The sequence below is a fragment of the Anguilla rostrata genome, chromosome 9 (assembly GCF_018555375.3).
Source record: "Anguilla rostrata isolate EN2019 chromosome 9, ASM1855537v3, whole genome shotgun sequence".
Classification (NCBI taxonomy): Eukaryota; Metazoa; Chordata; class Actinopteri; order Anguilliformes; family Anguillidae; genus Anguilla; species Anguilla rostrata.
Genome location: NC_057941.1, coordinates 1,755,001 through 1,767,929, shown reverse-complemented (window position 1 = coordinate 1,767,929; position 12,929 = coordinate 1,755,001). Strand labels below are relative to the sequence as shown.

Sequence of the window (12,929 nt, the reverse complement as noted above, 5' to 3'; positions counted from 1 at the left end):
GGTCATTTTCTGGTCCCTATCTCAGCTGCCAGTGCCCTCCCGTCCAGCAGGGGGCACTGGTCATTTCCTGGTCCCTATCTCAGCAGCCAGTGCCCTCCCGTCCAGCAGGGGGCACTGGTCATTTCCTGGTCCCTATCTCTGCAGTGTTTTGAAGCCCAGGAGGTGCAGATTTTGGGTGCCGCCATGTTGTCCGAATTGGAGCCATAGACTGCAGTAGGGAAAAGGGGGGCCCTTATATGAGCATGAAGTCTGGTTGTCCAGTAAGCATGTGAGATACAGTGACTCTGCAGTGATGCAAACTGTCCCTAATTCATCCACAAAATATTACAGTCTTTTCCCAATAACACAATAACTTAATAAATCGGTACATGGAGAGACATTAGATATAGGAAAAAAAACACCTATTGCGACTACATTTCTTTGTGGGGAAAAAATAACTGACCTTGTATTTTGGCTGTATTGTTACCATTCACTTACAATGAAACGGGTGGCTGAAACACCTATACTGGAGCCAGGCGCAGTGGCGCTATTGGGAAACGTCTCTCAACAAGATCAGGAAGCAAGCTTCAAAAAAGCCCAGTTTTGGCCACTTGGGAGAGACTTGTGCCTCTCTCTTCCACAGGACCCATCCTTGTGTAAAGAGCTCAGAATCCTGTCAGATCGCTACATCCATTTTTCATACATGAGGTATGAAATATGAGAATGCTGCAGGGCTTCTGCTATTCTCAGGAGCTTGCTTGATCAGACTGTGTGTGTGTCTGTGTGTCTGTGTGTGTATATGTGTGTGTATGGGTGTTTGTGTGTCTGTGTGTGTATGCATGCCAGTGTGTGTGTGTCTGTGTGGGTGTGTCTGTGTAGTTGTGTATGTGTGTGTGTGTGTGTCTGTATGTATGTGTATGTGCATGCCTGTATATGTGTGTGTGTGTGTGTGTGTGTGCGCGTGTGTGTGCATGCATGTGTGTGTGTCTGTGTGTGTGTGTTGGGCTCAGCTTGTCAGTACATGCAAATTAGTGTGGAAAATGCTGCTCCCAACTGGAAGCTGTAGCCCGAGTGATTAACTTTAACCACCAGGCTCAGAATGAAAAGGTGCCTCACAGCTGCAGTGAGAAATCTCATCCCCAGGGCCTTGGCTTCTATTTAGACCATTATCCTCCACAGCTGTGGGTTAGGGAGACCATATGGTCCCTCAGGCAGTTAGGCAAAGAGAGATAAGTGTGTTAGATAAGAGCTTTTCTGACCACTCAGGTCTTTTATACGGTCTGATTTTAATACCAGACGGTGTGTGTAACCTGTCCTGTTGCCTCTAACAAAAAGGCACACCGATTATGGTACCCCACAAGTTGGCAAGATCGTGATTTTTTAAATTATTTTCGACCATTGATCTAGTTTTTGTAGCAAGGAAACTTTAACATTCCATTAAATTTTTTTTCTCCATTCCATCAATTTGACAGAGTAGGATTCAGCAGCCCTGTTTGCATTTGGTTTTTTTTTTTGCTTTGCAGTACTGCCTTGCACTTCCAAAAACTCATTAAATCAGCACATCTCTCAAAGGAAAGAAATGACAGGTTTTACTCTGGGATCCCTCTCTGTCACACCACTTAGGTTAGGCTGGCCTCAGGTCTATTGATTGAAGAGACTGAAACAAGATGGATTGCAGGCCCTTTTAGAAAATGCTATTTTGTATATGAATTTCACTATGTACTTTTAGCAAACCTGGGAGGACTGAACGAGGTACTACAGCACTTGGGAAATTACTGTGATGCTGAAAACTACTACGTTTGTTTTGAGTCCTTCAGAACATCCTATCATTTTTTTTTTGGCTGAGTATGCTGGCTTCATGTAGCATTCTGATCAATCTACGAGTCACTGCAGTGAAACCTGGCTTGGTGGTCGCCTTTGCACGGTTGTTGTTGTGAACATATTCCTACTCTGAAAATGACTACCATTGATTTTAAAATGGCAGCTCTTCAGCCAGTTACACTGACACTCAACAAACACGCGAAATTGCAGAGGAAATGGATGTCGGTCGTACACAAGCACAGTGAAGCCTGTCTTTGAGACATCTTTGTTTGGTGGGCACCTGCTATTTCCATTACTCCCCTGTGCTTTGTTAAGGCTGATAAACGCAACATGTATTACAGGTGATTGTATAGTAATAAAAGGTATTTCTGCAAAAAAAAAAAAATAAAATATCCATTAGCTATTCAGACGAGAGGTGTAATACTTCCTATGTTGGCTCTCTTCTATGACCCAGATGTTTTTAAAAATGAAAGAATTTTTAAATGATTAAATAATGCATTGCTTGAACAGCATGCTCACTAGATCTCTTCCACCTGCATGTTTGTAAAATATGCTTTGAGGACTATATATATATTTTTTTTATTTTTTTTTTACAAAGAAGGGTATAGGGGAACGGTCGGAGTCACAGAATGAGCTGCTTTGAGAAAAATCCAGCACCATTAACTGTATTTCTACCCTCAAATTCGGCGTTTGAATCCCGAGGCATCCCAAGGCATTCGGCCTGACTTTCTGCTTTCAAAACAAGTGGTTTATAACGTAAACCAATCAAACAGGTAGGCCAGTCACGTCGTACGCCAATCAACAGTGAGATTGACCTTGAGCGAGGTGCGTTGAGAAAGAAAGTTTGTGGCAAACAAAGTACTGGCTCAGGCGCTATGTAATGTTAAAAAGAAGAAAAAACTAGTAGAATGGACTAGGGATCGCTCTAAAACTAAAACAAACACCAGAGCACAATTCGGAAAGTGGCAAGACCGCGGAATCGAGTGCTGAAGCCGGACGCTGAGCTCCCATTGCTTCTTCTGGACCGGTAGGTTTAAATTTCTGCAATTTACTGGACTGTATGCTTGCTAGCCGATTAACTAAGTTACCTTGAATGAATTTAGCCACCGAAGTAGCTAGGTGCCTATTATTGATAATGTTGCTTAATTCGGCGGCTTTGTTGTTGGTAGAATGAAATGTTTGCTAACGTTATCTGTGAAATAGGTGAAGTGAGGTAGTTTACCCTGACTTGCTAGGTTAAACAAACATTTCCAATTGAAAGCGGTTCCATTTTGTATTGATTCGGTTTCAAACTGACAGGTAAAATCAGTTGGCTCCCGTTAGCTCAGAGTGTGGAAACCTGAAGCCATTTGTTTGAAACGAATGGAGTTTACTGACAGCAAATGGCAATAAGCCAAACCTGCATTGACCTTAAGTAAGTTTAACCACACAATTATGGTAGAACACATTTTCAGCAACCTTAATTGTTTAAGAGATTGGCGGTGGCAAAGACCAGCACACAGTGGGCCCCCAGGACCAGGGTTTAGAAAAACTGATCTATAGAACCAGACTCCCAAACGGGCATTGAGCTGAGGCTGCCCTAGCACATGCTCTGCTACATAACTGCAGCCCATTATAGGCAATTAGAATAGCCTTTATTACAGTAAACAGCCACTGCTAGTAACTTAAAAAAACATGGTCTGTGCAGTGTCAGAAAGGCTTGCTGGATGTTTTACAATAGGACTTTTCTGACAGTGGACAACATTATAAGACATCCAGCAGAATATGGAATTGGGGCTGGGTGTATCAGGTAAGTGTTAGTCTGCGATAGAGGGTAGCCTTGTTCAAGATTTTACACGTATAAAAATTATTTCACTTTGTTTTTTTGAGATGTTTTCGCAACATTGCTCGCCGTTAAGAAACTGTAGCTTCAACTGTAGAGGTGCTTCTAGAAGACAGAGAACTCTGTGAACCTCATCAGGTGGATATTTAAAAAATGTAAACAAACTGCTATGCATTTGTGTGTGTGTGTGTATGTGTGTGCGTGTACACTGCATATATTAGTAGGCTATGTCAGTGACTATGCGCTGTTTGTGTGTGTGTGTGTGTGTGTGTGTGTGTGTGTGTGTGTGTATGCTGCATATATTAGTAGGCTATATCAGTGACTATGCGCTGCTTGTGTCTGTGTGTGGGGGACAGAGAGGTGCAGGTGACTTGGGGAAACACATTAAGTTACAGACAGAGATCTGAGCTCCTGGATGGTGCTGTGGGGTGTTATTTCATTGTCTCCGATCAGAGTGACAGGCGCAGAATGATGTTGGCTAACAAATAAGATCCATCGCGCAGGCAGCTGGGAGCCCACTCAGAAACTGCAGACATTTGCCCTGGGGGGGGGGGGGGGGGGACCCAGCGCCAAACCCAAACAAACGTTTTATTGCACCTGGGACTGGAGCTCTGCTGGAATGCGTTTTAAGACCATGTTTATCTGCGCTGTGAGATAAACCTGCTCTCTCACGGTGCGGGGATCACAAAGTCAGTTTCCCGATGAGCCGCTGTGTCACCAAACCTGCGCAAGTGCTGTCTGCAGCCCGAGGAAAAATGCAGCCTCTCCAATTTTGGATATAAATGACTTGGCCGTTTTCACATTCTGTGAAAACATCCCTCCCACGCACCAGTGTTTTAAATGAACGTTTCAAGTGAAGGTGAAAGAAAGAACTTTCCAGACAAACCCTTATGCTGTTCCTGCAAAACTTTTATGTTTTTATAAAGGGTATAACAAAATCAAAACATTTTTACAGCTCTTTCCTGCATTTGTGTGCCCCCCCCCCCTCCCATTTCCATTTTGTCATTGATGTGCTATTAGGCGGGTGGGGTGTGGGAGGTGGGGGGGGTCAACAACCTTGTCTTTACGTCCAACCCCAAGTTCAAATGCATGAAATGCTCTTTAAATTGTTAAAAAGTGTGCTTTTATAAGCAACTTCTGTGGTGAAACCAGCTGATATACTGATATATGATTTTTCCCCCTTCACACTGAGATGGTACTGGATCCATCAGGGCATATTTTAAAATGGGACGTGCTGTTCCATTATGTGCAGCTCATCATTCGGTAGTTCACTCTGCGGCATGTCATTAATACTGTAGCTTATTCTTCTGCCTAGTTGGCTTTGCAGAGGTTAGGTCAGAATAGTGTTCACTGTGTGAACTGTGTTCTTGGCTAGAAATAGCTGTACAAAATAAGTGTTGTACCTTACTGAACCTGTGTTTAGCAGTTGTCTATGACCATGAAATGCACTTTTTTGCTTTGGATAAAAGCGTCTGCCAAATAAATGTAATGTAATGTCTGTTTAAAGATCAGGAATGTACACCCTCTTCAGCAACTAACAACTGCTCCTATTTCCAAATGAACCCGCTGGACCCCTAACAAAACGAGTAGGCAATGTTTCTTACTCTCAGGGAAAAAAGGTATGTAAAATTCTTATAAAGGTACAAATGCTTCTCACTGGAGTGGCACCCTATAGGAACATAAAATTTGACCCCTATCCAGCAATACATACCTTTCCCATACTTGCTTTGCTTGTAAAAGGTAGGCCTACTTATTAGTGCCAAAACAGACCATCGTTGTACTTTCATGGTAAATTTGTTCCCTTAAGAACAAAAATGTACCTCCACTGTACCCTTAGTTCTCTCTCTCTCTCTCTCTAAGGAGCACAAAGTGAATTTTCATTAACAATTTCCTGCTAATTAATGCTATTCATTGCATATCATGCAACATTGAGCAGAATACACCGGTGTGTAGACACCGCAGTTGATTTTGTGTGATATAATTGTAATTCTCCCTGCTTTACACAAGGTGGCAGTGCTGCGATGTTATACATTAGTACTGTGCCTAAATATCCATGGAAAGGTTATTGAATCTGTCAGTTTTATTGAGATTGACAGTGAACATGTTTTTGCTACACGCGTTGCAGCAGACGGTACTGAAAATGCATTTATGTGCGCATCGTATTCATTTTAAATATTATAAACAAAATCGAATTATTTTGCGAACACTCCCATGTATTCAGTTTGCTGCACATAACCCTACAGTGTAGAAGGACAGGGCTCTGCTTTGTAGTGAGATAACAAGCATTCAGAATGCGATTACACAGAGGCACAGAATGCTGATCGGTGCTGCGTGCCTGACACTGGTAAATTATACTGCGACCCATATTAAACTCCGGCAGTTCCATCCGTATTCCTGACTCGTGCCGAAAGGGGCTTTCCTGATCGCCGTTTAATAACCGCTCTCCAATTCCCAAAGTTTTTTTTTTTTTCCTTCTTCCTTTTTTAAACGTCTAACATAAAAATCCTCGCGAGCTCATTGCAGCCGCAGATTAATGCTTGTGTTCGTGGTCGCGAGTTTCCGTTAATCTGAAATGAGTTAATACGGGAGCCGCTATATTTCACCGCGCGGCGTTCGCCCCCGTGACAGTGCCCCACCTGTCCCTGTCACGTCCTGTCTCTTTAATTTTCCCGTCTTTACACAAGCCGAAACTGAAGACCTGGCCCTATTCGACAGAGGTGTCTCCGCTAAACTACAACCGAAGGCTTGAATTCGTTTAACACTTACACTTACATTAAAATGTAAAATGGAAGCAAGTGTGTGTGTTTTGGCAATCAAAAGAAATGTGTGAAGGAAACAACTAACACAAACTTACAAATGTATTTATTTGTATGTCACAGTTATTAATCAAATGTTGAATGAATCCAGGCTAAAATCTTTCAAAAGAGACAGTTTATCATGAATTCAGCAAAATAAATAAATAAGTAAAGGGAATGTGTTTTATTCAATAAAGAACATTGTGCCTTCTATCCAGTTGATGAAATATTGATTTGGGAATGTATTGTGAGTCTTGGAACTTTTTAAAAGAGTTTTGTTAATCTTTGTCATCTTTGATTTTTCTAAATAGTTTTAGACTATTTTACCATATCTGCAGTTTATTTATCAATTATTCTCACAGGTGTGATATTAATTGTGCCGAAGGTATATACGGTCACCTTCCTTTGCAGAAGTGAAACTTCCACCGCATCCATATTGAAGACAGTAATCTTAGCGCTTCAGTTTTTTCCAGTTATGTGTTTGATTGTGCTTATAATGATGTGTCATGTGGTGGGTGGGTTAGGCCTCCCCCTCAGTGACACACATCAGCGTAATCCTCCGCGTGACAAATGTGATATGGGGCATGCCGCCCCGCCAAGGCGTAACTTGGCGGGATGGCATACCTGCCATCCCAATATGAGAACCACTAGAGAGAATCGGTACAGCTGCGGGAAGCTTTGGACATCCTTGGCTCCCAGAACCGTGAGAATTGTGCTAGTTGCATCAGCGTTGGTTGCTGGAATTAGTTTTTATTCTCACATTCTGGCAGCTGTTTTGGGTATTGTCCTTCACCGACACATTTCGCACGTCTAACGTCCTGCGTGTGGCATTTCTCTCTCTGTAAACGTGCGTTCGTATTGGTCGGAAGCGCGCGCGCACAGGCGATTCGTTAAGTTTTGCTCTGCCCCGTAGGCCTGTGCTGAGGCGTTGGCGGAATTAAAGTCGCTCCTGCCATGCTAACGAAACGCGCGTCCTGTGCCACCCGCGGCTCGCGCGGCTCTAAAATGAAGAGAAAACCCCAGCCGCGCCGCGGGCGCTAATCCCTCCAGTAATTTAATGATAACTATCAACCCGTCACGCGTAATGTTTCATTTCACATTGTTTGTGAATAATTGGACGGCCCGTTTTAATTAATTTGATGGCCGCATTACTCACCGTCTCCTAGCGCGTCCTCTGACGTTACAGGTGTTGCATTTCATTAATTAAAACCTTAATTGATTTGGAAGCAACTGTGCACAGGCTTGGGATGGAGATGGTGTGTGTTGTGTGGGTGGGTATTGAGGACTTTCTGAGGCAGTGTTTAGGGTGAAGAAGATAGCTTGCAAGATAAATGAACCTGATTTAAAACAAACAGATGAAAGTTCAATTAAGCTTTGTGCCACACAGAACAGTCTGTTATCTCTGAGAGAGAGCTAGGGAGGCTGCACAACAGAACACAAGTGGTTATCTCCGTGGAAACTAGGAGAGTTATTGTTGAGTTGTGTGCTGTGAGATGCTCTCAGATTGCCTGTAATTTGCTAAAATATTTGGCTCATTTTAATGAGACACAACAACTGGATGAGTCTGTTGTGCTATGACTCTAAACATCCCAGTGTTATGTTTAAGGGTGTTTTCATCAGAAGGTTGTTTTGATCAGGGGCCCAGTTTATTAGAGCAATCAGACAACAGTGTTATAGGAATTGGCAAACACACTGTACGTGTGGACCAGTTAATGAAACATTACACAAATTAGGAGATTCAATCTTCCAACGATTGTTAATTAAGCACACACGATTATTACTTAAGTATCTTGAATGTTATTGGTGTTTTTTTGAGCATATCTCATAATATTGTAAACATTCTGCTTGGCTGGATTTCTCCTGCAGTTTGTCAGAAACGCTAGAACTGCAGAAACGGATACATTAACAAAATAACAATAATAATCAAAGGAAATGGAGGGTGTCACTAATACCAAAGATAACTGAGAGGGAAATGCACTTGTCAGATGAAAGCAGTGTTTGTTTCCCCCATTCTAGCTCCAGTGCATATTACAGTAAAGAACAATGTAATTGTGGGTAATGTAGGAGACCAATTAAAAAGAGATGCCTCCATTTCCATAGACTTAACATGGAGGTCCGTATCGGTGATCTTGCTTTCCCTCCTTTGCGGCTGAAATATTCAAGTTCTACCTGTCACGTGACATCTGAGAAGGAATGACTAAGCACAATACGGGCGGTGTGGATGGAATTCTGTAATGTGGCAGCAGAACCTCAGCCTCCTTGGAGGAAAAAGTAAGGGAAGAGGAAGATCCACAGGGGTCAGCCATTTTGGTTTCTATACAGCAGGGGTGTCCAGTCTTACCCGTAAAGGGCCAACATAGGTACAGGTTTTTGTTTTGTTCTAATGTGACAAATTTACTCACCATGGTCTTCAATCAAGACCTTGATAAGAATAATTAGGTTTCTTATTGCTGGGCTAAAACAGAGACCGGCACCATACCGTCCCTTTTCGGATGAGATTGGACACCCCTGCTGTAACAGAAATGGCATCATAGTATAGCATAAATGCAAGATGGCTGCCATTGATTTTCCCGCTCTGCTGTTCCTGGGGTCAAAAGGAGACGAGACGTATAATGAGAGAAGAATAACCATGAAATGTAATGGTGTCATAATTTGGCTGTGATGATGAGTGTTATTTGGAAAAGGAATTCCCAAAAAAAGTCCGGTCTTACAGAGCTGCATGTCCAGCTGAAGACCAGCGGCACACACTTTGGCTGAATAACTTCTGCTTCTGGAATTGTTCGGCACACGAGTCTGCTGAGCCGAGGCTTTCTGCAAACAGCTGCACCTCGAGGGCGAGCAGCCAGCATTATTTATTTATTTACTTGTTTATTTGTTGTTGTAAAATACCCATTTCTTTCACACTGTGGGTCCAGCACATGGACTGCAGGGCAGTGTCCAGGGGAGAGTGGGGGTGCTGTCCTGCTGTAGTCTTCTGTAAGGAGATATTTTTTTCCCCCAGTTTTATTTTTTACGCAAGGTATTATGTACATGCTTTACACTGAATGAACAGTGAGGCATTTAGGCACTCATATACTGTAGGTCTCATTGAATTAACAGGGAGGCATTTAGGCACTCTTATACTCTGTAGGTCTCAGTACAGTGGTTCTCCATGCCTCAGAACACCAATCATCTAATCGAGTGATTGGAGAGAAGTGAGAAGCACCGTTTAAATTGGATGCTTTCCTTTCAAGTAAAAGATGAACATCTCACCCCCCCCCCACCCCACCACTCATTATTCTCCACTCTCAATCATTCATACGCACCATGCCTAGAAGTCTGTACCCCCCCCCCCTTCCCCACCTTAACCTACCTCTGAAAATGAATCCATGACCCCCCCCCCCCACACACACACTTGACCTGTGTGCATGTGTTTAATGGTGATCTGTCTACTCTTGGCCGGACTGTCAAGATCGTCCCTGGTGGGGGGGTTACGCAGTCTGCAGCCGCGCGTTTGTGTGGGGGGAAACGCGGCTCTCCGCTATTCCCTAGAGAGCCTTCTGCTCGTGCAGCTGCTCCTGTCGCGGCTCATCTGTGGCGGATGACCGACGGTTAGTGATGTCAGTGGCGGTAAGAGCAGCGCCCGGCGTGAATACGTACACAGCCACCTCTCCAGTGACGCGATAACCACCAAGTGATTCTGACCGCTTAGTCACGAAGAGCCCAGACATGAGAGATCTGCTCTCTTTCACATCTTCTCAGCAGGAGTGTATTTCCACTTAAACTGTACGGTGATGAACACGTCTTTCGGGTAATTTGTTTGCTCCACTGCTTTCTGTGCAAGGCCTCCTAAAACGGGTGTAAAATGGCAGCTATGACTTCCTTACCTCTGTTTTCAGTGGTCAGGGTTTATAGCCTGTAATGAGATCCTCCGACAGCAAGAGGGCAGTAGTGTACTCAGGAAGCCTCATGATGTCTATTCATTAACAGGCATCCCACTGCAGCACCTGAATAAAATCAATTAGTTCTTCATTCTCTCTAATTATATTCAAATGCATGTTTACTCACACAGGTGATACTTGCAGTTATAAAAAAAACATTTATCTGTTTCATCTTGTAGAATCCATGATAATGTGTCAATAACATGTTTATGTTAGTTGTTTTTCTCTAACATATTACCTTGAGGAAAATAAATGCTTTTGAAACTTGGTTGAAAGGGTTAAAGGATTTAAAAAAAAATCAGGCTGTTTATATAAACAGTCATCATTGACTGACATTGCCACTGCATCACCAGAGTTAAATTGACATTGCTTCACATGAAAACACATCGTTAAAATACAGGCTATAGGTTTCATGACATTTCAAACTTGAGAATGTTTATCTTGGCAATAGAATAAAAAACATGATGCACTTGTAAATAACGATGGAGAAATGAAAAAGGCATCCATTGTGCAATAAAATTAAATTCAGTTCAATTAAATTTGATTTGTGCAGCAGTCTTTACAGAGTACTGTCACAAAGACACTTTACAGAGCAGCAGGGCAAGAGACATTACATTACATTTATTTGGCAGACGCTTTTATCCAAAACGACGTACAAAAAGTGCATTTCATGGTCATAGACAACTGCTAAACACAGGTTCAGTAAGGTACGATACTTATTTTGTGCAGCTATTTCTAGCCAAGGACACAGTTTAGTTCACACAGTGAACACTATTCAGACCTAACCTCTGCAAAGCCAACTAGGCAGGAGAATAAGCTACAGTATTGGGACAAATACAAATTACCAAAAAGTGCTGGGATGGGGCAACATGTAACAAGTGTCATGAAAAAAAGGGGGGGACAGAGCAAACATCAGGCCTGAACCCCCAAACAGCAAGCACATGGGGTACAAACTCCCAGTGGGGGCTGAAGCCTCAAACAGTGGCCAGAAAAAACTCCCCAATGGGAAGAAGTCTCGAGAGGAACCCAGCAACAGAGGGGGCGCCCATCCTCCACTGGTCTGCCTGGTGCGTAGAGGGGTCGATTAAGAAGCAGCGTGTTTTAAACTTTGGGTCGAGACCCAGAATGGATCGCGGGAGTGTATGAGGTGGGTCACAGAATGAGTCTGCAGTTCACTAGGCTGTGCTGGTATGGGCATTTGATGGGGTACTAAATTTCTAATCTGAGTCCTGATATTAAAAAAAGTATTCTTAATTTGGTCTCTATTAAAAAAGTTCTAGACCCAGTGGTTAAGAGTGTCCCTCTTCTTGTTTTCAAAGGGCAGTTCTGGCTTCCTGGGTGGATGCCTATTAAAAGCTGTAATTATTTTCAATGCGCATTTCTTTTTCCTTTGTAAATGATATATTTCTGAGTGGCAGAAGATAAAACTTATGATTAGATTTCTCATTTTATCACACTTCGGAGTGGGTCTGAGTGTCCCTTAATTTTCTTTCCATCAAGCTTGTTATGTTTCTTCACATTAATGAAATAATCACCACTTAATTACAATGAATTAGCGCATGTGTTCTGCTAGAGAGGTTATGGAGATTCATCTGAGATACAGTCAACAAAATATGGTAATAAAAAAAACAGGCATAATTTTAGCTCAGTGACAGATTATCCCACATCACATCTACACACAAGTGTCTCAAAAAAAGTTATACTGATTTAAAAAAATTAAAGTAGCCAAATTGTGGTGGGGGGGGGGCATTTATGTTGAAACATTCATTGTATTCCATTTGAAGTTGTGCCGTTGGTATTTTGTGGGTAGCTTCTGGCAGAATTGAAAATTTGGCAGTTCCAACATTTGAGAAGATGTTTTTATTTCCAGGCTGGTTCAGTGCTGGCTACGTTTCAGCCTGGAAGTAAAAGGACTTTAAGAAGTTTGACCTTAAGAACTTTGAGCATTTCTCATTATTCTTCTCCACACTTATTGTGAATGGGGTGAACAGCCTTATGGGTATCCGAAATATGGGTATCCGTGTTCACTGATAAATCCAGTTACTCTTTTTTTTCCAGCTGAAGGTGCTGAATTCTGTTTATTTCTTCGTGTTGGCCTTTTGTGATGTACTGTAGAGTGGTCCGTAACCAGAACCCTTTATAATCGATGTGACCCCGATTGGTCCATAACCAGAACCCTTTATAATCGATGTGATCCCTATTGGTCCATAACCAGAACCATTTTTAATCGATGTGATCCCAATTGGTCCATAACCAGAATCCTTTATAATCGATGTGATCCCTATTGGTCCGTAACCAGAACCCTTTATAATCGATGTGATCCCTATTGGTCCATAACCAGAACCCTTTTTAATCGATGTGATCCCTATTGGTCCATAACCAGAACCCTTTTTAATCGATGTGATCCCTATTGGTCCATAACCAGAACCCTTTTTAATCAATGTGATCCCTATTGGTCCATAACCAGAACCCTTTTTAATCGATGTGATCCCTATTGGTCCATAACCAGAACCCTTTTTAATCGATGTGATCCCTATTGGTCCATAACCAGAACCCTTTTTAATCGATGTGATCCCTATTGTTCCATAACCA

At 42.5% G+C, this 12,929-nt stretch overlaps 1 protein-coding gene across 4 annotated transcripts in view; it reads left to right on the top strand.

Annotated features, from left to right (window-relative positions):
* Nucleotides 1–2,482: 2,482 nt before the first annotated feature.
* Nucleotides 2,483–12,929, top strand: part of sgcd (sarcoglycan, delta (dystrophin-associated glycoprotein)) — a 263,623-nt gene continuing 253,176 nt past the window's right edge. For 2 of the 4 annotated variants that reach the window (XM_064349685.1, XM_064349683.1), the window contains exon 1: nucleotides 2,493–2,827. The gene's annotated coding sequence lies outside the window, so the exon portion shown is untranslated. Of the gene's footprint in view, nucleotides 2,828–12,929 lie in introns of all 4 variants that reach the window. The other 2 variants (XM_064349681.1, XM_064349682.1) reach the window with 2 other exon arrangements.